The sequence below is a fragment of the Lissotriton vulgaris genome, chromosome 8, assembly GCF_964263255.1.
Source record: "Lissotriton vulgaris chromosome 8, aLisVul1.2, whole genome shotgun sequence".
NCBI classification, from domain to species: domain Eukaryota; kingdom Metazoa; phylum Chordata; class Amphibia; order Caudata; family Salamandridae; genus Lissotriton; species Lissotriton vulgaris.
The window spans coordinates 152962771-152984497 of NC_141696.1; the positions used below are offsets into that span (position 1 = coordinate 152962771).

The window sequence follows — 21727 nt, forward strand, 5'->3', positions numbered from 1 at the left end:
TGTGGTCAGGGTGGCCGAGTGGTCTAAGGCGCTGCGTTAAGGCCGCAGTCTCTCCTGGAGGCGTGGGTTCGAATCCCACTTCTGACAAAACTTTAAGTCCATTTTGTCTCTGAGTTCTTTTAGAATCTCAGCTAAAAATTGGCAGTGCATATAATATCTGAATAAGTAACAAACTTCAGTTTCAACTGCAAATTAATTTGCCCAATTCTGTCTTCAAGCTCGTATAATATTCTTCTAGCACTCGTGGTGTTTTATGTGTTTTTTGGGGGGTGCTTAAAAAGTCCCTTTTATTAATGAAATGGGTTACATTCAGTCTTGTGATATTTTTGGTTTCCAATAAGTAGATTGTTAATTTTATGTAACCTCATTTTCTAATGCTCCATTCAAGAGATGTTTCCACTATGAAATGCAGAGCAAGGGGAAAGAGCACAAGTGATAGAGCGAGTGAGTGAGAAGGGGTGTTTAGGAAGGAGAGAATGAAACAAAGACAGAGTGAGTGAACGGCAGGTAGGCCTAGAAGAGGAGACTAGAAGTGAAGGCGACATACTTTTCCCTGCTTTTGACCTCCCACCCATCCCAAACCGACCACAAACGTACCATCTATGCAACGTTGGGATGCAGAAATTCACGCCTCAGCCAGTGAGGGTAAGTCCCAGGCCAGGGGCTAGAGAGCAAAAGACTGCATGTGCTCAGACGTTCCCTGCTAGGGACAGTTGATCTGAAACAAGGTCTGCTCTCTTGTATCCAGAAAGGATCTAGAAATCCTGCATGAATCTGCAAGGCACAATGACAGCATACATTTGCATAATATGCCCCACCTTCTGCCTTCCTACTTCCTGTGCAGTAGTTGTTTGTGTAGAGAGAGAGGTCGCAGGCAAGGTAATTTTGTGAGTAGGATACAGGACCCTAAATAGCTGGTGAGAGGTATGAGGTATTCTAAAAGCATAAAAATTGTACACCTGTGAAATGAAATGCTTTCACATGTGATCTTCTGTGTTTATTGTCCTGTGCATAAAGTTGCACCTTGTGTTTGAAGGTTTAAATTATTTCAGGCTTGCATGGAGGCAGAAATTTCTGAGTGACTTTTATACATTTCTTAAGACTCTACACTGTCAGGATGGCCGAGTGGTCTAAGGCGCTGTGTTTAGGCCGCAGTCTCCTCTGGAGGCGTGGGTTCGAATCCCACTTCTGACATGACTTTTGGAGATGTAATCTCCTTTTTCAGGTTAACATCTGATGGAAGTTGCATCTGTTGGTCTTCACCTGGGATGTGATTCCGTCCTCATCTAGTCAAGAGAGCTGGGGTTTCTCATATATTTCGGTTGTATAAAGTCTTGCTGACAAAGTGCAGTCCTTACTATATGAGCATAGGACCCATGTAAGAGCTCATCTGGAAGAGTCATGCTCTTGTATGCCCTGGCCAGACAGGCCATGCAAATATGGAAGAATGCCTAGCATCTGGTAGACAGTTGGACTCCAGCACACTTACGGCAATTTCCTCAGGGCTATGATCAGGGGCTGCTTAGATTTGCGTATTCCACCCTATGTTGTGACATTGAAATTCCTTGTTGAATTTGCTTTAGCTAGCCAAGAGGTGGCTGTTGACTCAATTTCAAAGCAGCTTTGGGCCGTTCAAGTGGCTGGTTAATAGCACTTTCTCTTTGTACGCCTTAAAGGTCTAAAGAGTTCTTCATAGGTACTGCTCTCTATGGATTGTTCAAAGATCTGTTGGAAGTACTTATAATAGGATAAATAAATTGAGGGCATGCCTTTTCGGTACCCCACTTGCATGGCTGTCTGGCCTGTGGAAGGTTCCGCAAATGCAAATCAGGATGGCCGAGTGGTCTAAGGCGCTGCGTTCAGTTCGCAGTCTCTTCTCGAGGCATGGGTTCAAATCCCACTTCTGACAATTGTGTGTTTACTCTACTTTTTTCTTGGGAGAGAAAAAATCTGATCATTTCCCTCACATGGGCTTATATGGTTGTCTACTTGGAAAAGTGCAGTGAGTTTTTTTCTTGCTCTAGCCACTCATGACCTAAGTTGTGTGCTTTTTTTGGTTCACAATATCTTTCCCTCTCTGTAGATGATCAAGCAAATGTGGTCAGGGTGGCCGAGTGGTCTAAGGCGCTGCGTTAAGGCCGCAGTCTCTCCTGGAGGCGTGGGTTCGAATCCCACTTCTGACAAAACTTTAAGTCCATTTTGTCTCTGAGTTCTTTTAGAATCTCAGCTAAAAATTGGCAGTGCATATAATATCTGAATAAGTAACAAACTTCAGTTTCAACTGCAAATTAATTTGCCCAATTCTGTCTTCAAGCTCGTATAATATTCTTCTAGCACTCGTGGTTTTTTATGTGTTTTTTGGGGGGTGCTTAAAAAGTCCCTTTTATTAATGAAATGGGTTACATTCAGTCTTGTGATATTTTTGGTTTCCAATAAGTAGATTGTTAATTTTATGTAACCTCATTTTCTAATGCTCCATTCAAGAGATGTTTCCACTATGAAATGCAGAGCAAGCGGAAAGAGCACAAGTGATAGAGCGAGTGAGTGAGAAGGGGTGTTTAGGAAGGAGAGAATGAAACAAAGACAGAGTGAGTGAACGGCAGGTAGGCCTAGAAGAGGAGACTAGAAGTGAAGGTGACATACTTTTCCCTGCTTTTGACCTCCCACCCATCCCAAACCGACCACAAACGTACCATCTATGCAACGTTGGTATGCAGAAATTCACGCCTCAGCCAGTGAGGGTAAGTCCCAGGCCAGGGGCTAGAGAGCAAAAGACTGCATGTGCTCAGACGTTCCCTGCTAGGGACAGTTGATCTGAAACAAGGTCTGCTCTCTTGTATCCAGAAAGGATCTAGAAATCCTGCATGAATCTGCAAGGCACAATGACAGCATACATTTGCATAATATGCCCCACCTTCTGCCTTCCTACTTCCTGTGCAGTAGTTGTTTGTGTAGAGAGAGAGGTCGCAGGCAAGGTAATTTTGTGAGTAGGATACAGGACCCTAAATAGCTGGTGAGAGGTATGAGGTATTCTAAAAGCATAACAATTGTACACCTGTGAAATGAAATGCTTTCACATGTGATCTTCTGTGTTTATTGTCCTGTGCATAAAGTTGCACCTTGTGTTTGAAGGTTTAAATTATTTCAGGCTTGCATGGAGGCAGAAATTTCCGAGTGACTTTTATACATTTCTTAAGACTCTACACTGTCAGGATGGCCGAGTGGTCTAAGGCGCTGTGTTTAGGCCGCAGTCTCCTCTGGAGGCGTGGGTTCAAATCCCACTTCTGACATGACTTTTGGAGATGTAATCTCCTTTTTCAGGTTAACATCTGATGGAAGTTGCATCTGTTGGTCTTCACCTGGGATGTGATTCCGTCCTTATCTAGTCAAGAGAGCTGGGGTTTCTCATATATTTCGGTTGTATAAAGTCTTGCTGACAAAGTGCAGTCCTTACTATATGAGCATAGGACCCATGTAAGAGCTCATCTGGAAGAGTCATGCTCTTGTATGCCCTGGCCAGACAGGCCATGCAAATATGGAAGAATGCCTAGCATCTGGTAGACAGTTGGACTCCAGCACACTTACGGCAATTTCCTCAGGGCTGTGATCAGGGGCTGCTTAGATTTGCGTATTCCACCCTATGTTGTGACATTGAAATTCCTTGTTGAATTGGCTTTAGCTAGCCAAGAGGTGGCTGTTGACTCAATTTCAAAGCAGCTTTGGGCCTTTCAAGTGGCTGGTTAATAGCACTTTCTCTTTGTACGCCTTAAAGGTCTAAAGAGTTCTTCATAGGTACTGCTCTCTATGGATTGTTCAAAGATCTGTTGGAAGTACTTATAATAGGATAAATAAATTGATGGCATGCCTTTTCGTTACCCCACTTGCATGGCTGTCTGGCCTGTGGAAGGGTCCACAAATGCAAGTCAGGATGGCCGAGTGGTCTAAGGCGCTGCGTTCAGGTCGTCGTCTCTTCTGGAGGCGTGGGTTCAAATCCCACTTCTGACAATTGTGTGTTTACTCTACTTTTTTCTTGAGAGAGAAAAAATCTGATCATTTCCCTCACATGGGCTTATATGGTTGTCTACTTGGAAAAGTGCAGTGAGTTTTTTTCTTGCTCTAGCCACTCATGACCTAAGATGTGTGCTTTTTTTGGTTCACAATATCTTTCCCTCTCTGTATATGATCAAGCAAATGTGGTCAGGATGGCCGAGTGGTCTAAGGCGCTGCGTTAAGGCCGCAGTCTCTCCTGGAGGCGTGTGTTCGAATCCCACTTCTGACAAAACTTTAAGTCCATTTTGTCTCTGAGTTCTTTTAGAATCTCAGCTAAAAATTGGCAGTGCATATAATATCTGAATAAGTAACAAACTTCAGTTTCAACTGCAAATTCATTTGCCCAATTCTGTCTTCAAGCTCGTATAATATTCTTCTAGCACTCGTGGTGTTTTATGTGTTTTTTGGGGGGTGCTTAAAAAGTCCCTTTTATTAATGAAATGGGTTACATTCAGTCTTGTGATATTTTTGGTTTCCAATAAGTAGATTGTTAATTTTATGTAACCTCATTTTCTAATGCTCCATTCAAGAGATGTTTCCACTATGAAATGCAGAGCAAGGGGAAAGAGCACAAGTGATAGAGCGAGTGAGTGAGAAGGGGTGTTGAGGAAGGAGAGAATGAAACAAAGACAGAGTGAGTGAACGGCAGGTAGGCCTAGAAGAGGAGACTAGAAGTGAAGGCGACATACTTTTCCCTGCTTTTGACCTCCCACCCATCCCAAACCGAACACAAACGTACCATCTATGCAACGTTGGTATGCAGAAATTCACGCCTCAGCCAGTGAGGGTAAGTCCCAGGCCAGGGGCTAGAGAGCAAAAGACTGCATGTGCTCAGACGTTCCCTGCTAGGGACAGTTGATCTGAAACAAGGTCTGCTCTCTTGTATCCAGAAAGGATCTAGAAATCCTGCATGAATCTGCAAGGCACAATGACAGCATACATTTGCATAATATGCCCCACCTTCTGCCTTCCTACTTCCTGTGCAGTAGTTATTTGTGTAGAGAGAGAGGTCGCAGGCAAGGTAATTTTGTGAGTAGGATACAGGACCCTAAATAGCTGGTGAGAGGTATGAGGTATTCTAAAAGCATAAAAATTGTACACCTGTGAAATGAAATGCTTTCACATGTGATCTTCTGTGTTTATTGTCCTGTGCATAAAGTTGCACCTTGTGTTTGAAGGTTTAAATTATTTCAGGCTTGCATGGAGGCAGAAATTTCTGAGTGACTTTTATACATTTCTTAAGACTCTGCACTGTCAGGATGGCCGAGTGGTCTAAGGCGCTGTGTTTAGGCCGCAGTCTCCTCTGGAGGCGTGGGTTCGAATCCCACTTCTGACATGACTTTTGGAGATGTAATCTCCTTTTTCAGGTTAACATCTGATGGAAGTTGCATCTGTTGGTCTTCACCTGGGATGTGATTCCGTCCTCATCTAGTCAAGAGAGCTGGGGTTTCTCATACATTTCGGTTGTATAAAGTCTTGCTGACAAAGTGCAGTCCTTACTATATGAGCATAGGACCCATGTAAGAGCTCATCTGGAAGATTCATGCTCTTGTATGCCCTGGCCAGACAGGCCATGCAAATATGGAAGAATGCCTAGCATCTGGTAGACAGTTGGACTCCAGCACACTTACGGCAATTTCCTCAGGGCTGTGATCAGGGGCTGCTTAGATTTGCGTATTCCACCCTATGTTGTGACATTGAAATTCCTTGTTGAATTTGCTTTAGCTAGCCAAGAGGTGGCTGTTGACTCAATTTCAAAGCAGCTTTGGGCCTTTCAAGTGGCTGGTTAATAGCACTTTCTCTTTGTACGCCTTAAAGGTCTAAAGAGTTCTTCATAGGTACTGCTCTCTATGGATTGTTCAAAGATCTGTTGGAAGTACTTATAATAGGATAAATAAATTGAGGGCATGCCTTTTCGGTACCCCACTTGCATGGCTGTCTGGCCTGTGGAAGGTTCCACAAATGCAAGTCAGGATGGCCGAGTGGTCTAAGGCGCTGCGTTCAGGTCGCAGTCTCTTCTGGAGGCGTGGGTTCAAATCCCACTTCTGACAATTGTGTGTTTACTCTACTTTTTTCTTGGGAGAGAAAAAATCAGATCATTTCCCTCACATGGGCTTATATGGTTGTCTACTTGGAAAAGTGCAGTGAGTTTTTTTCTTGCTCTAGCCACTCATGACCTAAGTTGTGTGCTTTTTTTGGTTCACAATATCTTTCCCTCTCTGTAGATGATCAAGCAAATGTGGTCAGGATGGCCGAGTGGTCTAAGGCGCTGCGTTAAGGCCGCAGTCTCTCCTGGAGGCGTGGGTTCGAATCCCACTTCTGACAAAACTTTAAGTCCATTTTGTCTCTGAGTTCTTTTAGAATCTCAGCTAAAAATTGGCAGTGCATATAATATCTGAATAAGTAACAAACTTCAGTTTCAACTGCAAATTAATTTGCCCAATTCTGTCTTCAAGCTCGTATAATATTCTTCTAGCACTCGTGGTGTTTTATGTGTTTTTTGGGGGGTGCTTAAAAAGTCCCTTTTATTAATGAAATGGGTTACATTCAGTCTTGTGATATTTTTGGTTTCCAATAAGTAGATTGTTAATTTTATGTAACCTCATTTTCTAATGCTCCATTCAAGAGATGTTTCCACTATGAAATGCAGAGCAAGGGGAAAGAGCACAAGTGATAGAGCGAGTGAGTGAGAAGGGGTGTTGAGGAAGGAGAGAATGAAACAAAGACAGAGTGAGTGAACGGCAGGTAGGCCTAGAAGAGGAGACTAGAAGTGAAGGCGACATACTTTTCCCTGCTTTTGACCTCCCACCCATCCCAAACCGACCACAAACGTACCATCTATGCAACGTTGGTATGCAGAAATTCACGCCTCAGCCAGTGAGGGTAAGTCCCAGGCCATGGGCTAGAGAGCAAAAGACTGCATGTGCTCAGACGTTCCCTGCTAGGGACAGTTGATCTGAAACAAGGTCTGCTCTCTTGTATCCAGCAAGGATCTAGAAATCCTGCATGAATCTGCAAGGCACAATGACAGCATACATTTGCATAATATGCCCCACCTTCTGCCTTCCTACTTCCTGTGCAGTAGTTGTTTGTGTAGAGAGAGAGATCGCAGGCAAGGTAATTTTGTGAGTAGGATACAGGACCCTAAATAGCTGGTGAGAGGTATGAGGTATTCTAAAAGCATAAAAATTGTACACCTGTGAAATGAAATGCTTTCACATGTGATCTTCTGTGTTTATTGTCCTGTGCATAAAGTTGCACCTTGTGTTTGAAGGTTTAAATTATTTCAGGCTTGCATGGAGGCAGAAATTTCTGAGTGACTTTTATACATTTATTAAGACTCTGCACTGTCAGGATGGCCGAGTGGTCTAAGGCGCTGTGTTTAGGCCGCAGTCTCCTCTGGAGGCGTGGGTTCGAATCCCACTTCTGACATGACTTTTGGAGATGTAATCTCCTTTTTCAGGTTAACATCTGATGGAAGTTGCATCTGTTGGTCTTCACCTGGGATGTGATTCCGTCCTCATCTAGTCAAGAGAGCTGGGGTTTCTCATATATTTCGGTTGTATAAAGTCTTGCTGACAAAGTGCAGTCCTTACTATATGAGCATAGGACCCATGTAAGAGCTCATCTGGAAGAGTCATGCTCTTGTATGCCCTGGCCAGACAGGCCATGCAAATTCGGAAGAATGCCTAGCATCTGGTAGACAGTTGGACTCCAGCACACTTACGGCAATTTCCTCAGGGCTGTGATCAGGGGCTGCTTAGATTTGCGTATTCCACCCTATGTTGTGACATTGAAATTCCTTGTTGAATTTGCTTTAGCTAGCCAAGAGGTGGCTGTTGACTCAATTTCAAAGCAGCTTTGGGCCGTTCAAGTGGCTGGTTAATAGCACTTTCTCTTTGTACGCCTTAAAGGTCTAAAGAGTTCTTCATAGGTACTGCTCTCTATGGATTGTTCAAAGATCTGTTGGAAGTACTTATAATAGGATAAATAAATTGAGGGCATGCCTTTTCGGTACCCCACTTGCATGGCTGTCTGGCCTGTGGAAGGTTCCGCAAATGCAAATCAGGATGGCCGAGGGGTCTAAGGCGCTGCGTTCAGTTCGCAGTCTCTTCTCGAGGCTTGGGTTCAAATCCCACTTCTGACAATTGTGTGTTTACTCTACTTTTTTCTTGGGAGAGAAAAAATCTGATCATTTCCCTCACATGGGCTTATATGGTTGTCTACTTGGAAAAGTGCAGTGAGTTTTTTTCTTGCTCTAGCCACTCATGACCTAAGTTGTGTGCTTTTTTTGGTTCACAATATCTTTCCCTCTCTGTAGATGATCAAGCAAATGTGGTCAGGGTGGCCGAGTGGTCTATGGCCCTGCGTTAAGGCCGCAGTCTCTCCTGGAGGCGTGGGTTCGAATCCCACTTCTGACAAAACTTTAAGTCCATTTTGTCTCTGAGTTCTTTTAGAATCTCAGCTAAAAATTGGCAGTCCATATAATATCTGAATAAGTAACAAACTTCAGTTTCAACTGCAAATTAATTTGCCCAATTTTGTCTTCAAGCTCGTATAATATTCTTCTAGCACTCGTGGTGTTTTATGTGTTTTTTGGGGGGTGCTTAAAAAGTCCCTTTTATTAATGAAATGGGTTACATTCAGTCTTGTGATATTTTTGGTTTCCAATAAGTAGATTGTTAATTTTATGTAACCTCATTTTCTAATGCTCCATTCAAGAGATGTTTCCACTATGAAATGCAGAGCAAGGGGAAAGAGCACAAGTGATAGAGCGAGTGAGTGAGAAGGGGTGTTGAGGAAGGAGAGAATGAAACAAAGACAGAGTGAGTGAACGGCAGGTAGGCCTAGAAGAGGAGACTAGAAGTGAAGGCGACATACTTTTCCCTGCTTTTGACCTCCCACCCATCCCAAACCGACCACAAACGTACCATCTATGCAACGTTGGTATGCAGAAATTCACGCCTCAGCCAGTGAGGGTAAGTCCCAGGCCAGGGGCTAGAGAGCAAAAGACTGCATGTGCTCAGACGTTCCCTGCTAGGGACAGTTGATCTGAAACAAGGTCTGCTCTCTTGTATCCAGCAAGGATCTAGAAATACTGCATGAATCTGCAAGGCACAATGACAGCATACATTTGCATAATATGCCCCACCTTCTGCCTTCCTACTTCCTGTGCAGTAGTTGTTTGTGTAGAGAGAGAGGTCACAGGCAAGGTAATTTTGTGAGTAGGATACAGGACCCTAAATAGCTGGTGAGAGGTATGAGGTATTCTAAAAGCATAAAAATTGTACACCTGTGAAATGAAATGCTTTCACATGTGACCTTCTGTGTTTATTGTCCTGTGCATAAAGTTGCACCTTGTGTTTGAAGGTTTAAATTATTTCAGGCTTGCATGGAGGCAGAAATTTCTGAGTGACTTTTATACATTTCTTAAGACTCTGCACTGTCAGGATGGCCGAGTGGTCTAAGGCGCTGTGTTTAGGCCGCAGTCTCCTCTGGAGGCGTGGGTTCGAATCCCACTTCTGACATGACTTTTGGAGATGTAATCTCCTTTTTCAGGTTAACATCTGATGGAAGTTGCATCTGTTGGTCTTCACCTGGGATTTGATTCCGTCCTCATCTAGTCAAGAGAGCTGGGGTTTCTCATATATTTCGGTTGTATAAAGTCTTGCTGACAAAGTGCAGTCCTTACTATATGAGCATAGGACCCATGTAAGAGCTCATCTGGAAGAGTCATGCTCTTGTATGCCCTGGCCAGACAGGCCATGCAAATATGGAAGAATGCCTAGCATCTGGTAGACAGTTGGACTCCAGCACACTTACGGCAATTTCCTCAGGGCTGTGATCAGGGGCTGCTTAGATTTGCGTATTCCACCCTATGTTGTGACATTGAAATTCCTTGTTGAATTGGCTTTAGCTAGCCAAGAGGTGGCTGTTGACTCAATTTCAAAGCAGCTTTGGGCCTTTCAAGTGGCTGGTTAATAGCACTTTCTCTTTGTACGCCTTAAAGGTCTAAAGAGTTCTTCATAGGTACTGCTCTCTATGGATTGTTCAAAGATCTGTTGGAAGTACTTATAATAGGATAAATAAATTGAGGGCATGCCTTTTCGTTACCCCACTTGCATGGCTGTCTGGCCTGTGGAAGGGTCCACAAATGCAAGTCAGGATGGCCGAGTGGTCTAAGGCGCTGCGTCAGGTCGTCGTCTCTTCTGGAGGCGTGGGTTCAAATCCCACTTCTGACAATTGTGTGTTTACTCTACTTTTTTCTTGAGAGAGAAAAAATCTGATCATTTCCCTCACATGGGCTTATATGGTTGTCTACTTGGAAAAGTGCAGTGAGTTTTTTTCTTGCTCTAGCCACTCATGACCTAAGATGTGTGCTTTTTTTGGTTCACAATATCTTTCCCTCTCTGTATATGATCAAGCAAATGTGGTCAGGATGGCCGAGTGGTCTAAGGCGCTGCGTTAAGGCCGCAGTCTCTCCTGGAGGCGTGTGTTCGAATCCCACTTCTGACAAAACTTTAAGTCCATTTTGTCTCTGAGTTCTTTTAGAATCTCAGCTAAAAATTGGCAGTGCATATAATATCTGAATAAGTAACAAACTTCAGTTTCAACTGCAAATTCATTTGCCCAATTCTGTCTTCAAGCTCGTATAATATTCTTCTAGCACTCGTGGTGTTTTATGTGTTTTTTGGGGGGTGCTTAAAAAGTCCCTTTTATTAATGAAATGGGTTACATTCAGTCTTGTGATATTTTTGGTTTCCAATAAGTAGATTGTTAATTTTATGTAACCTCATTTTCTAATGCTCCATTCAAGAGATGTTTCCACTATGAAATGCAGAGCAAGGGGAAAGAGCACAAGTGATAGAGCGAGTGAGTGAGAAGGGGTGTTGAGGAAGGAGAGAATGAAACAAAGACAGAGTGAGTGAACGGCAGGTAGGCCTAGAAGAGGAGACTAGAAGTGAAGGCGACATACTTTTCCCTGCTTTTGACCTCCCACCCATCCCAAACCGAACACAAACGTACCATCTATGCAACGTTGGTATGCAGAAATTCACGCCTCAGCCAGTGAGGGTAAGTCCCAGGCCAGGGGCTAGAGAGCAAAAGACTGCATGTGCTCAGATGTTCCCTGCTAGGGACAGTTGATCTGAAACAAGGTCTGCTCTCTTGTATCCAGAAAGGATCTAGAAATCCTGCATGAATCTGCAAGGCACAATGACAGCATACATTTGCATAATATGCCCCACCTTCTGCCTTCCTACTTCCTGTGCAGTAGTTATTTGTGTAGAGAGAGAGGTCGCAGGCAAGGTAATTTTGTGAGTAGGATACAGGACCCTAAATAGCTGGTGAGAGGTATGAGGTATTCTAAAAGCATAAAAATTGTACACCTGTGAAATGAAATGCTTTCACATGTGATCTTCTGTGTTTATTGTCCTGTGCATAAAGTTGCACCTTGTGTTTGAAGGTTTAAATTATTTCAGGCTTGCATGGAGGCAGAAATTTCTGAGTGACTTTTATACATTTCTTAAGACTCTGCACTGTCAGGATGGCCGAGTGGTCTAAGGCGCTGTGTTTAGGCCGCAGTCTCCTCTGGAGGCGTGGGTTCGAATCCCACTTCTGACATGACTTTTGGAGATGTAATCTCCTTTTTCAGGTTAACATCTGATGGAAGTTGCATCTGTTGGTCTTCACCTGGGATGTGATTCCGTCCTCATCTAGTCAAGAGAGCTGGGGTTTCTCATACATTTCGGTTGTATAAAGTCTTGCTGACAAAGTGCAGTCCTTACTATATGAGCATAGGACCCATGTAAGAGCTCATCTGGAAGATTCATGCTCTTGTATGCCCTGGCCAGACAGGCCATGCAAATATGGAAGAATGCCTAGCATCTGGTAGACAGTTGGACTCCAGCACACTTACGGCAATTTCCTCAGGGCTGTGATCAGGGGCTGCTTAGATTTGCGTATTCCACCCTATGTTGTGACATTGAAATTCCTTGTTGAATTTGCTTTAGCTAGCCAAGAGGTGGCTGTTGACTCAATTTCAAAGCAGCTTTGGGCCTTTCAAGTGGCTGGTTAATAGCACTTTCTCTTTGTACGCCTTAAAGGTCTAAAGAGTTCTTCATAGGTACTGCTCTCTATGGATTGTTCAAAGATCTGTTGGAAGTACTTATAATAGGATAAATAAATTGAGGGCATGCCTTTTCGGTACCCCACTTGCATGGCTGTCTGGCCTGTGGAAGGTTCCGCAAATGCAAATCAGGATGGCCGAGTGGTCTAAGGCGCTGCGTTCAGTTCGCAGTCTCTTCTCGAGGCATGGGTTCAAATCCCACTTCTGACAATTGTGTGTTTACTCTACTTTTTTCTTGGGAGAGAAAAAATCTGATCATTTCCCTCACATGGGCTTATATGGTTGTCTACTTGGAAAAGTGCAGTGAGTTTTTTTCTTGCTCTAGCCACTCATGACCTAAGTTGTGTGCTTTTTTTGGTTCACAATATCTTTCCCTCTCTGTAGATGATCAAGCAAATGTGGTCAGGGTGGCCGAGTGGTCTAAGGCGCTGCGTTAAGGCCGCAGTCTCTCCTGGAGGCGTGGGTTCGAATCCCACTTCTGACAAAACTTTAAGTCCATTTTGTCTCTGAGTTCTTTTAGAATCTCAGCTAAAAATTGGCAGTGCATATAATATCTGAATAAGTAACAAACTTCAGTTTCAACTGCAAATTAATTTGCCCAATTCTGTCTTCAAGCTCGTATAATATTCTTCTAGCACTCGTGGTTTTTTATGTGTTTTTTGGGGGGTGCTTAAAAAGTCCCTTTTATTAATGAAATGGGTTACATTCAGTCTTGTGATATTTTTGGTTTCCAATAAGTAGATTGTTAATTTTATGTAACCTCATTTTCTAATGCTCCATTCAAGAGATGTTTCCACTATGAAATGCAGAGCAAGCGGAAAGAGCACAAGTGATAGAGCGAGTGAGTGAGAAGGGGTGTTTAGGAAGGAGAGAATGAAACAAAGACAGAGTGAGTGAACGGCAGGTAGGCCTAGAAGAGGAGACTAGAAGTGAAGGTGACATACTTTTCCCTGCTTTTGACCTCCCACCCATCCCAAACCGACCACAAACGTACCATCTATGCAACGTTGGTATGCAGAAATTCACGCCTCAGCCAGTGAGGGTAAGTCCCAGGCCAGGGGCTAGAGAGCAAAAGACTGCATGTGCTCAGACGTTCCCTGCTAGGGACAGTTGATCTGAAACAAGGTCTGCTCTCTTGTATCCAGAAAGGATCTAGAAATCCTGCATGAATCTGCAAGGCACAATGACAGCATACATTTGCATAATATGCCCCACCTTCTGCCTTCCTACTTCCTGTGCAGTAGTTGTTTGTGTAGAGAGAGAGGTCGCAGGCAAGGTAATTTTGTGAGTAGGATACAGGACCCTAAATAGCTGGTGAGAGGTATGAGGTATTCTAAAAGCATAACAATTGTACACCTGTGAAATGAAATGCTTTCACATGTGATCTTCTGTGTTTATTGTCCTGTGCATAAAGTTGCACCTTGTGTTTGAAGGTTTAAATTATTTCAGGCTTGCATGGAGGCAGAAATTTCCGAGTGACTTTTATACATTTCTTAAGACTCTACACTGTCAGGATGGCCGAGTGGTCTAAGGCGCTGTGTTTAGGCCGCAGTCTCCTCTGGAGGCGTGGGTTCAAATCCCACTTCTGACATGACTTTTGGAGATGTAATCTCCTTTTTCAGGTTAACATCTGATGGAAGTTGCATCTGTTGGTCTTCACCTGGGATGTGATTCCGTCCTTATCTAGTCAAGAGAGCTGGGGTTTCTCATATATTTCGGTTGTATAAAGTCTTGCTGACAAAGTGCAGTCCTTACTATATGAGCATAGGACCCATGTAAGAGCTCATCTGGAAGAGTCATGCTCTTGTATGCCCTGGCCAGACAGGCCATGCAAATATGGAAGAATGCCTAGCATCTGGTAGACAGTTGGACTCCAGCACACTTACGGCAATTTCCTCAGGGCTGTGATCAGGGGCTGCTTAGATTTGCGTATTCCACCCTATGTTGTGACATTGAAATTCCTTGTTGAATTGGCTTTAGCTAGCCAAGAGGTGGCTGTTGACTCAATTTCAAAGCAGCTTTGGGCCTTTCAAGTGGCTGGTTAATAGCACTTTCTCTTTGTACGCCTTAAAGGTCTAAAGAGTTCTTCATAGGTACTGCTCTCTATGGATTGTTCAAAGATCTGTTGGAAGTACTTATAATAGGATAAATAAATTGATGGCATGCCTTTTCGTTACCCCACTTGCATGGCTGTCTGGCCTGTGGAAGGGTCCACAAATGCAAGTCAGGATGGCCGAGTGGTCTAAGGCGCTGCGTTCAGGTCGTCGTCTCTTCTGGAGGCGTGGGTTCAAATCCCACTTCTGACAATTGTGTGTTTACTCTACTTTTTTCTTGAGAGAGAAAAAATCTGATCATTTCCCTCACATGGGCTTATATGGTTGTCTACTTGGAAAAGTGCAGTGAGTTTTTTTCTTGCTCTAGCCACTCATGACCTAAGATGTGTGCTTTTTTTGGTTCACAATATCTTTCCCTCTCTGTATATGATCAAGCAAATGTGGTCAGGATGGCCGAGTGGTCTAAGGCGCTGCGTTAAGGCCGCAGTCTCTCCTGGAGGCGTGTGTTCGAATCCCACTTCTGACAAAACTTTAAGTCCATTTTGTCTCTGAGTTCTTTTAGAATCTCAGCTAAAAATTGGCAGTGCATATAATATCTGAATAAGTAACAAACTTCAGTTTCAACTGCAAATTCATTTGCCCAATTCTGTCTTCAAGCTCGTATAATATTCTTCTAGCACTCGTGGTGTTTTATGTGTTTTTTGGGGGGTGCTTAAAAAGTCCCTTTTATTAATGAAATGGGTTACATTCAGTCTTGTGATATTTTTGGTTTCCAATAAGTAGATTGTTAATTTTATGTAACCTCATTTTCTAATGCTCCATTCAAGAGATGTTTCCACTATGAAATGCAGAGCAAGGGGAAAGAGCACAAGTGATAGAGCGAGTGAGTGAGAAGGGGTGTTGAGGAAGGAGAGAATGAAACAAAGACAGAGTGAGTGAACGGCAGGTAGGCCTAGAAGAGGAGACTAGAAGTGAAGGCGACATACTTTTCCCTGCTTTTGACCTCCCACCCATCCCAAACCGAACACAAACGTACCATCTATGCAACGTTGGTATGCAGAAATTCACGCCTCAGCCAGTGAGGGTAAGTCCCAGGCCAGGGGCTAGAGAGCAAAAGACTGCATGTGCTCAGACGTTCCCTGCTAGGGACAGTTGATCTGAAACAAGGTCTGCTCTCTTGTATCCAGAAAGGATCTAGAAATCCTGCATGAATCTGCAAGGCACAATGACAGCATACATTTGCATAATATGCCCCACCTTCTGCCTTCCTACTTCCTGTGCAGTAGTTATTTGTGTAGAGAGAGAGGTCGCAGGCAAGGTAATTTTGTGAGTAGGATACAGGACCCTAAATAGCTGGTGAGAGGTATGAGGTATTCTAAAAGCATAAAAATTGTACACCTGTGAAATGAAATGCTTTCACATGTGATCTTCTGTGTTTATTGTCCTGTGCATAAAGTTGCACCTTGTGTTTGAAGGTTTAAATTATTTCAGGCTTGCATGGAGGCAGAAATTTCTGAGTGACTTTTATACATTTCTTAAGACTCTGCACTGTCAGGATGGCCGAGTGGTCTAAGGCGCTGTGTTTAGGCCGCAGTCTCCTCTGGAGGCGTGGGTTCGAATCCCACTTCTGACATGACTTTTGGAGATGTAATCTCCTTTTTCAGGTTAACATCTGATGGAAGTTGCATCTGTTGGTCTTCACCTGGGATGTGATTCCGTCCTCATCTAGTCAAGAGAGCTGGGGTTTCTCATACATTTCGGTTGTATAAAGTCTTGCTGACAAAGTGCAGTCCTTACTATATGAGCATAGGACCCATGTAAGAGCTCATCTGGAAGATTCATGCTCTTGTATGCCCTGGCCAGACAGGCCATGCAAATATGGAAGAATGCCTAGCATCTGGTAGACAGTTGGACTCCAGCACACTTACGGCAATTTCCTCAGGGCTGTGATCAGGGGCTGCTTAGATTTGCGTATTCCACCCTATGTTGTGACATTGAAATTCCTTGTTGAATTTGCTTTAGCTAGCCAAGAGGTGGCTGTTGACTCAATTTCAAAGCAGCTTTGGGCCTTTCAAGTGGCTGGTTAATAGCACTTTCTCTTTGTACGCCTTAAAGGTCTAAAGAGTTCTTCATAGGTACTGCTCTCTATGGATTGTTCAAAGATCTGTTGGAAGTACTTATAATAGGATAAATAAATTGAGGGCATGCCTTTTCGGTACCCCACTTGCATGGCTGTCTGGCCTGTGGAAGGTTCCACAAATGCAAGTCAGGATGGCCGAGTGGTCTAAGGCGCTGCGTTCAGGTCGCAGTCTCTTCTGGAGGCGTGGGTTCAAATCCCACTTCTGACAATTGTGTGTTTACTCTACTTTTTTCTTGGGAGAGAAAAAATCAGATCATTTCCCTCACATGGGCTTATATGGTTGTCTACTTGGAAAAGTGCAGTGAGTTTTTTTCTTGCTCTAGCCACTCATGACCTAAGTTGTGTGCTTTTTTTGGTTCACAATATCTTTCCCTCTCTGTAGATGATCAAGCAAATGTGGTCAGGATGGCCGAGTGGTCTAAGGCGCTGCGTTAAGGCCGCAGTCTCTCCTGGAGGCGTGGGTTCGAATCCCACTTCTGACAAAACTTTAAGTCCATTTTGTCTCTGAGTTCTTTTAGAATCTCAGCTAAAAATTGGCAGTGCATATAATATCTGAATAAGTAACAAACTTCAGTTTCAACTGCAAATTAATTTGCCCAATTCTGTCTTCAAGCTCGTATAATATTCTTCTAGCACTCGTGGTGTTTTATGTGTTTTTTGGGGGGTGCTTAAAAAGTCCCTTTTATTAATGAAATGGGTTACATTCAGTCTTGTGATATTTTTGGTTTCCAATAAGTAGATTGTTAATTTTATGTAACCTCATTTTCTAATGCTCCATTCAAGAGATGTTTCCACTATGAAATGCAGAGCAAGGGGAAAGAGCACAAGTGATAGAGCGAGTGAGTGAGAAGGGGTGTTGAGGAAGGAGAGAATGAAACAAAGACAGAGTGAGTGAACGGCAGGTAGGCCTAGAAGAGGAGACTAGAAGTGAAGGCGACATACTTTTCCCTGCTTTTGACCTCCCACCCATCCCAAACCGACCACAAACGTACCATCTATGCAACGTTGGTATGCAGAAATTCACGCCTCAGCCAGTGAGGGTAAGTCCCAGGCCATGGGCTAGAGAGCAAAAGACTGCATGTGCTCAGACGTTCCCTGCTAGGGACAGTTGATCTGAAACAAGGTCTGCTCTCTTGTATCCAGCAAGGATCTAGAAATCCTGCATGAATCTGCAAGGCACAATGACAGCATACATTTGCATAATATGCCCCACCTTCTGCCTTCCTACTTCCTGTGCAGTAGTTGTTTGTGTAGAGAGAGAGATCGCAGGCAAGGTAATTTTGTGAGTAGGATACAGGACCCTAAATAGCTGGTGAGAGGTATGAGGTATTCTAAAAGCATAAAAATTGTACACCTGTGAAATGAAATGCTTTCACATGTGATCTTCTGTGTTTATTGTCCTGTGCATAAAGTTGCACCTTGTGTTTGAAGGTTTAAATTATTTCAGGCTTGCATGGAGGCAGAAATTTCTGAGTGACTTTTATACATTTATTAAGACTCTGCACTGTCAGGATGGCCGAGTGGTCTAAGGCGCTGTGTTTAGGCCGCAGTCTCCTCTGGAGGCGTGGGTTCGAATCCCACTTCTGACATGACTTTTGGAGATGTAATCTCCTTTTTCAGGTTAACATCTGATGGAAGTTGCATCTGTTGGTCTTCACCTGGGATGTGATTCCGTCCTCATCTAGTCAAGAGAGCTGGGGTTTCTCATATATTTCGGTTGTATAAAGTCTTGCTGACAAAGTGCAGTCCTTACTATATGAGCATAGGACCCATGTAAGAGCTCATCTGGAAGAGTCATGCTCTTGTATGCCCTGGCCAGACAGGCCATGCAAATTCGGAAGAATGCCTAGCATCTGGTAGACAGTTGGACTCCAGCACACTTACGGCAATTTCCTCAGGGCTGTGATCAGGGGCTGCTTAGATTTGCGTATTCCACCCTATGTTGTGACATTGAAATTCCTTGTTGAATTTGCTTTAGCTAGCCAAGAGGTGGCTGTTGACTCAATTTCAAAGCAGCTTTGGGCCGTTCAAGTGGCTGGTTAATAGCACTTTCTCTTTGTACGCCTTAAAGGTCTAAAGAGTTCTTCATAGGTACTGCTCTCTATGGATTGTTCAAAGATCTGTTGGAAGTACTTATAATAGGATAAATAAATTGAGGGCATGCCTTTTCGGTACCCCACTTGCATGGCTGTCTGGCCTGTGGAAGGTTCCGCAAATGCAAATCAGGATGGCCGAGGGGTCTAAGGCGCTGCGTTCAGTTCGCAGTCTCTTCTCGAGGCTTGGGTTCAAATCCCACTTCTGACAATTGTGTGTTTACTCTACTTTTTTCTTGGGAGAGAAAAAATCTGATCATTTCCCTCACATGGGCTTATATGGTTGTCTACTTGGAAAAGTGCAGTGAGTTTTTTTCTTGCTCTAGCCACTCATGACCTAAGTTGTGTGCTTTTTTTGGTTCACAATATCTTTCCCTCTCTGTAGATGATCAAGCAAATGTGGTCAGGGTGGCCGAGTGGTCTATGGCCCTGCGTTAAGGCCGCAGTCTCTCCTGGAGGCGTGGGTTCGAATCCCACTTCTGACAAAACTTTAAGTCCATTTTGTCTCTGAGTTCTTTTAGAATCTCAGCTAAAAATTGGCAGTCCATATAATATCTGAATAAGTAACAAACTTCAGTTTCAACTGCAAATTAATTTGCCCAATTTTGTCTTCAAGCTCGTATAATATTCTTCTAGCACTCGTGGTGTTTTATGTGTTTTTTGGGGGGTGCTTAAAAAGTCCCTTTTATTAATGAAATGGGTTACATTCAGTCTTGTGATATTTTTGGTTTCCAATAAGTAGATTGTTAATTTTATGTAACCTCATTTTCTAATGCTCCATTCAAGAGATGTTTCCACTATGAAATGCAGAGCAAGGGGAAAGAGCACAAGTGATAGAGCGAGTGAGTGAGAAGGGGTGTTGAGGAAGGAGAGAATGAAACAAAGACAGAGTGAGTGAACGGCAGGTAGGCCTAGAAGAGGAGACTAGAAGTGAAGGCGACATACTTTTCCCTGCTTTTGACCTCCCACCCATCCCAAACCGACCACAAACGTACCATCTATGCAACGTTGGTATGCAGAAATTCACGCCTCAGCCAGTGAGGGTAAGTCCCAGGCCAGGGGCTAGAGAGCAAAAGACTGCATGTGCTCAGACGTTCCCTGCTAGGGACAGTTGATCTGAAACAAGGTCTGCTCTCTTGTATCCAGCAAGGATCTAGAAATACTGCATGAATCTGCAAGGCACAATGACAGCATACATTTGCATAATATGCCCCACCTTCTGCCTTCCTACTTCCTGTGCAGTAGTTGTTTGTGTAGAGAGAGAGGTCACAGGCAAGGTAATTTTGTGAGTAGGATACAGGACCCTAAATAGCTGGTGAGAGGTATGAGGTATTCTAAAAGCATAAAAATTGTACACCTGTGAAATGAAATGCTTTCACATGTGACCTTCTGTGTTTATTGTCCTGTGCATAAAGTTGCACCTTGTGTTTTGAAGGTTTAAATTATTTCAGGCTTGCATGGAGGCAGAAATTTCTGAGTGACTTTTATACATTTCTTAAGACTCTGCACTGTCAGGATGGCCGAGTGGTCTAAGGCGCTGTGTTTAGGCCGCAAGTCTCCTCTGGAGGCGTGGGTTCGAATCCCACTTCTGACATGACTTTTGGAGATGTAATCTCCTTTTTCAGGTTAACATCTGATGGAAGTTGCATCTGTTGGTCTTCACCTGGATTTGATTCCGTCCTCATCTAGTCAAGAGAGCTGGGGTTTCTCATATATTTCGGTTGTATAAAGTCTTGCTGACAAAGTGCAGTCCTTACTATATGAGCATAGGACCCATGTAAGAGCTCATCTGGGAAGAGTCATGCTCTTGTATGCCCTGGCCAGACAGGCCATGCAAATATGGAAGAATGCTAGCATCTGGTAGACAGTTGGACACCAGCACACTTACGGCAATTTCCTCAGGGCTGTGATCAGGGGCTGCTTAGATTTGCGTATTCCACCCTATGTTGTGACATTGAAATTCCTTGTTGAATTGGCTTTAGCTAGCCAAGAGGTGGCTGTTGACTCAATTTCAAAGCAGCTTTGGGCCTTTCAAGTGGCTGGTTAATAGCACTTTCTCTTTGTACGCCTTAAAGGTCTAAGAGTTCTTCATAGGTACTGCTCTCTATGGATTGTTCAAAGATCTGTTGGAAGTACTTATAATGGATAAATAAATTGGAGGCATGCCTTTTCGTTACCCCACTTGCATGGCTGTCTGGCCTGTGGAAGGGTCCACAAATGCAAGTCAGGATGCCGAAGTGTCTAAGGCGCTGCGTCAGGTCGTCGTCTCTTCTGGAGGCGTGGGTTCAAATCCCACTTCTGACAATTGTGTGTTTACTCTACTTTTTTCTTGAGAGAGAAAAAAATCTGATCATTTCCCTCACATGGGCTCTATATGGTTGTCTACTTGGAAAAGTGCAGTGAGTTTTTTTCTTGCTCTAGCCACTCATGACCTAAGATGTGTGCTTTTTTTGGTTCACAATATCTTTCCCTCTCTGTATATGATCAAGCAAATGTGGTCAGGATGGGCCGAGTGGTCTAAGGCGCTGCGTTAAGGCCGCAGTCTCTCCTGGAGGCGTGGTGTGTTCGAATCCCACTTCTGACAAAACTTTAAGTCCATTTTGTCTCTGAGTTCTTTTAGAATCTCAGCTAAAAATTGGCAGTGCATATAATATCTGAATAAGTAACAAACTTCAGTTTCAACTGCAAATTCTATTTGCCAATTCTGTCTTCAAGCTCGTATAATATTCTTCTAGGCACTCGTGGTGTTTTATGTGTTTTTTGGGGGGTGCTTAAAAAGTCCCTTTTATTAATGAAATGGGTTACATTCAGTCTTGTGATATTTTGGTTTCCAATAAGTAGATTGTTAATTTTATGTAACCTCATTTTCTAATGCTCCATTCAAGAGATGTTTCCACTATGAAATGCAGAGCAAGGGGAAAGAGCACAAGTGATAGAGCGAGTGAGTGAGAAGGGGTGTTGAGGAAGGAGAGAATGAAACAAAGACAGAGTGAAGGTGAACGGCAGGTAGGCCTAGAAGAGGAGACTAGAAGTGAAGGCGACATACTTTTCCCTGCTTTTGACCTCCCACCCATCCCAAACCGAACACAAACGTACCATCTATGCAACGTTTGGTATGCAGAAATTCACGCCTCAGCCAGTGAGGGTAAGTCCCAGGCCAGGGGCTTAGAGAGCAAAAGACTGCATGTGCTCAGATGTTCCCTGCTAGGGACAGTTGATCTGAAACAAGGTCTGCTCTCTTGTATCCAGAAAGGATCTAGGA

The 21727-nt window shown here is 43.6% G+C and overlaps 17 non-coding genes across 17 annotated transcripts; all 17 read left to right on the forward strand.

Moving 5' to 3' along the window:
- Window positions 1-4: 4 nt before the first annotated feature.
- Window positions 5-87, forward strand: TRNAL-AAG (transfer RNA leucine (anticodon AAG)). The gene has a single exon. It is a non-coding gene; the product is annotated as a tRNA-Leu (tRNA).
- A 1024-nt stretch (window positions 88-1111) lies between these two features.
- On the forward strand, window positions 1112-1194 carry TRNAL-UAG (transfer RNA leucine (anticodon UAG)). Its single transcript has one exon. It is a non-coding gene; the product is annotated as a tRNA-Leu (tRNA).
- Window positions 1195-2100: 906 nt separating this feature from the next.
- TRNAL-AAG (transfer RNA leucine (anticodon AAG)) lies at window positions 2101-2183 on the forward strand. Its single transcript has one exon. It is a non-coding gene; the product is annotated as a tRNA-Leu (tRNA).
- A 1024-nt stretch (window positions 2184-3207) lies between these two features.
- On the forward strand, window positions 3208-3290 carry TRNAL-UAG (transfer RNA leucine (anticodon UAG)). The gene has a single exon. It is a non-coding gene; the product is annotated as a tRNA-Leu (tRNA).
- Window positions 3291-5303: 2013 nt separating this feature from the next.
- Window positions 5304-5386, forward strand: TRNAL-UAG (transfer RNA leucine (anticodon UAG)). Its single transcript has one exon. It is a non-coding gene; the product is annotated as a tRNA-Leu (tRNA).
- Window positions 5387-6018: 632 nt separating this feature from the next.
- TRNAL-CAG (transfer RNA leucine (anticodon CAG)) lies at window positions 6019-6101 on the forward strand. Its single transcript has one exon. It is a non-coding gene; the product is annotated as a tRNA-Leu (tRNA).
- A 191-nt stretch (window positions 6102-6292) lies between these two features.
- On the forward strand, window positions 6293-6375 carry TRNAL-AAG (transfer RNA leucine (anticodon AAG)). Its single transcript has one exon. It is a non-coding gene; the product is annotated as a tRNA-Leu (tRNA).
- Window positions 6376-7399: 1024 nt separating this feature from the next.
- Window positions 7400-7482, forward strand: TRNAL-UAG (transfer RNA leucine (anticodon UAG)). The gene has a single exon. It is a non-coding gene; the product is annotated as a tRNA-Leu (tRNA).
- A 2013-nt stretch (window positions 7483-9495) lies between these two features.
- TRNAL-UAG (transfer RNA leucine (anticodon UAG)) lies at window positions 9496-9578 on the forward strand. Its single transcript has one exon. It is a non-coding gene; the product is annotated as a tRNA-Leu (tRNA).
- A 2012-nt stretch (window positions 9579-11590) lies between these two features.
- On the forward strand, window positions 11591-11673 carry TRNAL-UAG (transfer RNA leucine (anticodon UAG)). Its single transcript has one exon. It is a non-coding gene; the product is annotated as a tRNA-Leu (tRNA).
- A 906-nt stretch (window positions 11674-12579) lies between these two features.
- TRNAL-AAG (transfer RNA leucine (anticodon AAG)) lies at window positions 12580-12662 on the forward strand. The gene has a single exon. It is a non-coding gene; the product is annotated as a tRNA-Leu (tRNA).
- A 1024-nt stretch (window positions 12663-13686) lies between these two features.
- Window positions 13687-13769, forward strand: TRNAL-UAG (transfer RNA leucine (anticodon UAG)). The gene has a single exon. It is a non-coding gene; the product is annotated as a tRNA-Leu (tRNA).
- A 2013-nt stretch (window positions 13770-15782) lies between these two features.
- On the forward strand, window positions 15783-15865 carry TRNAL-UAG (transfer RNA leucine (anticodon UAG)). The gene has a single exon. It is a non-coding gene; the product is annotated as a tRNA-Leu (tRNA).
- Window positions 15866-16497: 632 nt separating this feature from the next.
- TRNAL-CAG (transfer RNA leucine (anticodon CAG)) lies at window positions 16498-16580 on the forward strand. Its single transcript has one exon. It is a non-coding gene; the product is annotated as a tRNA-Leu (tRNA).
- A 191-nt stretch (window positions 16581-16771) lies between these two features.
- TRNAL-AAG (transfer RNA leucine (anticodon AAG)) lies at window positions 16772-16854 on the forward strand. Its single transcript has one exon. It is a non-coding gene; the product is annotated as a tRNA-Leu (tRNA).
- A 1024-nt stretch (window positions 16855-17878) lies between these two features.
- Window positions 17879-17961, forward strand: TRNAL-UAG (transfer RNA leucine (anticodon UAG)). The gene has a single exon. It is a non-coding gene; the product is annotated as a tRNA-Leu (tRNA).
- Window positions 17962-19975: 2014 nt separating this feature from the next.
- On the forward strand, window positions 19976-20059 carry TRNAL-UAG (transfer RNA leucine (anticodon UAG)). Its single transcript has one exon. It is a non-coding gene; the product is annotated as a tRNA-Leu (tRNA).
- Window positions 20060-21727: the final 1668 nt, after the last annotated feature.